The sequence below is a fragment of the Salvelinus fontinalis genome, chromosome 6 (genome assembly GCF_029448725.1).
Source record: "Salvelinus fontinalis isolate EN_2023a chromosome 6, ASM2944872v1, whole genome shotgun sequence".
NCBI lineage: Eukaryota > Metazoa > Chordata > Actinopteri > Salmoniformes > Salmonidae > Salvelinus > Salvelinus fontinalis.
In genome coordinates, this window is record NC_074670.1 from 30,556,909 (window position 1) to 30,562,317 (window position 5,409).

Consider the following 5,409-nt stretch of genomic DNA (forward strand, 5'->3'; position numbering starts at 1 on the left):
GTATTTCTGCAAATGGAGTTGGGGATTTGGTCAGAATTAATGGTCTCCTCAATGCTGAGAAGTACAGGCAGATACTTATCCATCATGCAATACCATCAGGGAGGCATCTGATTGGCCCCAAATGTATTCTGCAGCATGACAACGACACCAAACATACAGCGAAAGTCATAAAGAATTATCTTCAGCGTAAAGAAGAATAAGGAGTCCTGGAAGTGATGGTATGGACCCCACAGAGCACTGATCTCAACATCATCAAGTCTGTCTGGGATTACATGGAGAGAGAAGCATCTTCCTAAATCCATAGAATAACTGTGATTAGTTCTCCAAGATGTTGGGCCAACCTAACTGCCGAGTTCCTTCAAAAACTGTGTGCAAGTGTACCTAGAAGAATTTATGCTGTTTTGAAGGCAAAGGGTGGTCACACCAAATATTGATTTGATGTAGATTTTTCTCCTGTTCACTCACTTTGCATTTTGTTAATTGATAAATATAAACTATTAACATTTCTATTTTTGAAAGCATTCTTACTTTACAGCATTTTTTCACGACTGCCTAAAACTTCTGCATAGTACTGTATATTGCGTTATTGTCTGGTTATAATACCTACATAAGAGTGCAAAAACCCACAAAACCTACCACACAAGGCAAAACATTCCATTACACCCTAACCTACGTTTCAACAGTATGTTTATGTTGTAAATTTTTTTGTTAAATTGACCATGTTAAATTATCCTTGTAATTGAGCACACAATGATGTCAGACATGCACGTACCCCAATGCTCTGTTGCTGATGACTGGGATGAATGCAGGAGCAAATATCAGGAGCAGGACAAGACACCCTCTTTTTGATTGATGACTGACAATCAGGGCATGTACGGCAAAATAATAATGCTTCTTGACAGTGTCAAAGTTTATTTTCTTGGTCAAAGTAAAGTGACACAGGATGGTCATAATGCTTCATGACAGTGTCATAAAGTGTATTTTCTACAAGCTATTTAAAATATGATGAAAAAAACATCACATTTAAGAAACAAACTTTCAAACGAAAGGAAACTTCTTAGCAAGGGAAAAACTCATTTGAATAAATGTGGGTTTTGACACACTCACTGTATGTAGGTGTCAAAACCAGCCATAAAATAACATAATATATGTCACAACAGGTGTAAATATGGGTCATGACAGTGTTATGACCATATTATGACATCGTTATGACACTGGGTGTCAAGTAAAGTGTTGCCCATACAGGTAGTGAAGTAAGAACATTTAACATGAAATTACAACATAGGTATTGTCATCATGTTGTTCCTCTTTGGTGTTTTTTCTCTCCCCTAAAAAAATAGATTCTTGATGAGAAGGGGAAGCATATTGTACTGCAGCTTTACTAAAAACACAGTCATAGTAGCTACAAGCAAGTTGAAGGTCTGTTCAATGAAGACCATTCACCAACTCAAATCATCTCATCATCTCAACTCCACCAGCCTCAAAGAAGTGCTCAACCTTGGGTACAATAACGAATGTTTAAATAAAAAAACACATTCAGCCACCCTCTGCCCCAACGGTCCTCACTATGGAGTTGTAAAGGAAGGGGCTCCATTACCCAAGCTGTTGGAATGCGGTGCGGCTCACAGCAGGACAGACCAGCCAATTAACAGGCATCAGCCCCGATAACACACACAATACGCACCCCTCTTAAGAGAGAACAACAGGCTAGTAGCAGCGTGCTATTCATTAGGTAGTCTTCTGTTCATATAAAGGGATCTAATTGGGGATTGGTCCAAGTGGGAGTGGCCTGGTCTATTATGAGGGAGATATCAACATGCAAAACAAGGATCTGGGAGGAGAATGAGATGCATGTTTTTTAGCCATCTGAGGGAAGAGGCATAGAGCCTACCTACACACACAGTTTTTGTTATTTTCTTAACTAGCTCATTAGTAAGTAGCTCAGTGACTGTTCCTATACTAATACCCCTGGTTCTCACCATCATTAAACCATCAATCAATGATCTGATCTTCTGGTCACTCATCCTACTCTATAATCAAGCTTATGTTCCCATGCTCCCCACCCACAGTACAACTTTTATTAAACTCACCATACAATGTAGTCCCCATTTAAAACATTATTTTTTACACATCTTGAACACCAAATATAATGTTTTACACAGTCTGGTAAGGGAGTGCAGGTGGTCATGCTTGCCAATTATACAGGACAGCATCAATCAACTGTCCCCCATGGGCTCGTTAAAGCTATACTACAGCTGTATAAGCATCTCATATCATACATTCTCCTAATCTGGCCATTAAAGTTGCTAGGGAGATAGAAAGGTTAGAGGACATGAAAAAATATATATAATCAGGGGTCTGGTCCAACTGGGAATGTCCTGAGATATATACATGCAGAGTCAGAGAGAAAGAGACAAAACATTCCAGGTTCTTTGAAAGGGTATAGACACAGCCCCCCCCCCCCCCCCTTATGATTTTCGTAGCTAACTCATTAGGCAGCCCAATTCTGATATTTTTTCCCAACTAAATGGTCTTTTGATCAAAAGACCAATTAGTGGAAAATAAATATCAGAATTGCGCTGCCTGTCTAAACGCAGCTTTTGTGATTTCTCATAATCACCCTGGTTCTTCTCACCACCATTAAATCAGTTCCTGCTGAAAATGTACCTTCATCTGCTGAGCCAAGCATGTTTAAATCTACATACTGCACGTATCATATGGTGTCAATGTGTACATAATGTTTTGTAGACTTGTAGTGAAGCCGATCAGGCGTTACTGTGCAACATCACTCAAATATCCCTCATTGACAATAAACCTCTGTATGATGCAGTTAGTTTAAGAACAAAACATCTAACCTCATATTACTAAAATTAGTCAAATTCATATTTTGTAGCACATACACTTCTGTTTATGGTATCACAAATTAAAGGAATTCAGCGCTTTAGAATGAAGTTACTTTGGATTCAACAATCAAATTACAGGGATGCTCAACACTCAACAAAGTGACATGAACCTTCAACCTGTAATGCATCAGACGATGTGAATCAGTAATCTTACCCTGCAGGTACATCAGCTTATAATAGCCTATGATATTTCACCCAAGAGAAAATGGCAAATGTGCATTTCAACTGATACGAGCATCTTATCCTCCATAGTATGCATACAGAGACTAATAGAGTTATTCCCAGGCCTCTGTGGTTAAACAGTGCGCAGTAAGCATGGCTGTATTGAGAACCCTTTGTTGCTCATTGTCCGCCCAGCAGTAGCGAAGATTTATCCTATTAGCCACATAATGGGGTTTAGGGTTTCACATAGCGACGAACACAGTGGTCTAATCTGAGCTGGCCTGGCAAGACCTCTTCTCACTGCATGCATACGGCTCAGATTTTTACACCATTCCTCTCTACAAGGCTTGTGGTCATGGAGGAAATAGGATGGAGAGGAGTAGAGATAAAGATGAAGATTATTTGCTTCCCCACCTTTGACTTTTCCCTGTTTACATTTGAGAAAAACACTGTTGTTTCCTGCAGCAGACTTGTCCTTGACTACACAATGTACCAGAAACTACATTCCAATTCATGGAATAGTAAGTAATCAGAAAATAAACAAGCTGAGGCGTATAGTATAAAGACCCCAAAAAACGGAGGCAAAACAACCCCAACACATTTTGTGCCCAACCGCCAGGGAAGAAAATACCACTTTGATATATTGTTCTTGAAATAAAGGTGTCATGTACAGACTTAAACTGACAGTGGAATAAAAAGGTCCATGGCAACTGGACCAGATTAATTGGTTTGGAATGTATACCTCACTGGGCTATTACAACTACTGTACAATGTAGATCAGAGCTTTACTGTAAAATGACACCGCTACCTAACCTTATGCAGGATATGATGATCTCATACTGACTATACATAATTCCCACATACGGTGAGCACTTGTTGGCTGCTTTTCCTTTACTCTGCGGTCCAACTCATCCCAAACCATCTTAATTGGGTTGTGGCCGGGTGATTGTGGAGGCCAGGTCATCTAATGCAGCACTCTCCTTGGTCAAATAGCCCTTACACAGCCTGGAGGTGTGTTGGGTCATTGTCCTGTCGAAAAACAAATGAGAGTGGGACTAAGCGCAAACCAGATGGGATGGAGAATCGCTGCAGAATGCGGTGGGAGCCATGCTGGTTAAGTGTGCCTTGAATTCTAAATAAATCACACCAGCAAAGCACCTCCACACCACCTCATCCATGCTTCACGGTGGGAACCACACATGCAGAGATCATCCGCTCACCTACTATGCGTCTCAAAGACACAGCGGTTGGAACCAAACATCTCAAATTTGGACTCATCAGACCAAAAGTACAGATTTCCACCAGTCTAATGCCCATTGCTCGTGTTTCTTTGCCCAAGCCAGTCTCTTCTTCTTATCGGTGTCCTTTAGTAGTGGTTTCTTTGCAGGAATTTACCATGAAGGCCTGATTCACGCAGTCTCCTCTGAACAGTTGATGTTGAGATGTGTCTGTTACTTGAACTCTGTGAAGCACTTATTTTTTGGGCTGCCATTTCTGAGGTGCAGTTAACTCTAATGAACTTATCCGCTGCAGCAGAGGTAACTCTGTGTTTTCCTTTCCTGTGGCAGTCCTCATGAGAGCCAGTTTCATCATAGCTCTTGAAGGTTTTTGCAACTGCACTTCAAGACACTTCAAAAGTTCTTGACATTTTCTGGATTGACTGGGCTTCATGTCTTAAAGTAATGATGGACTGTCATTTCTCATTGCTTATTTGAGCTGTTCTTGCCATAATATGGTCTTTAACCAAATAGGTCTATCTTCTGTATACCATCCCTACCTTGTCACAACACAACTGATTGGCTCAAACGCATTAAGGAAAGAAATTCCATACAAATAACATTTTAAAGGCAAACCGGTGCGCTGCCCTATGGGACTCCCAATCACAGCCAGATGTGATACAGCCTGGAATCAAACCAGGGACTGTAGTGACACCTCTTCCACTGAGATGCAGTGCCTTAGACCGCTGCTCCACTCGGGAGCAGTTTAACACTTTTTTGGTTACTACATGATTCCAAATGTATTATTTCATAGTTCTGATGTCTTCACTATTATTCTATAATGTAGAAAATATTAAAAATAAAAACCCTGGAATGAGTAGGTGTGTCCAAACTTTTGACTAGTACTATATTTATATATATATATATATATATGCACACTTACATTTTTGTAATATACACACAATTGAACAATATTTGCGGCTTTATCTAGCCTGAAAGCTTTTCAATAGTTCAGAACAAAGATGGATCAGAGAATACTATTTGAGGATGTAATTTAGAGCAGCTCTAATACTATTGTTAGGCATAGAGAAAATCATACTGTACATTAAATCACAAGAAAACTCAAC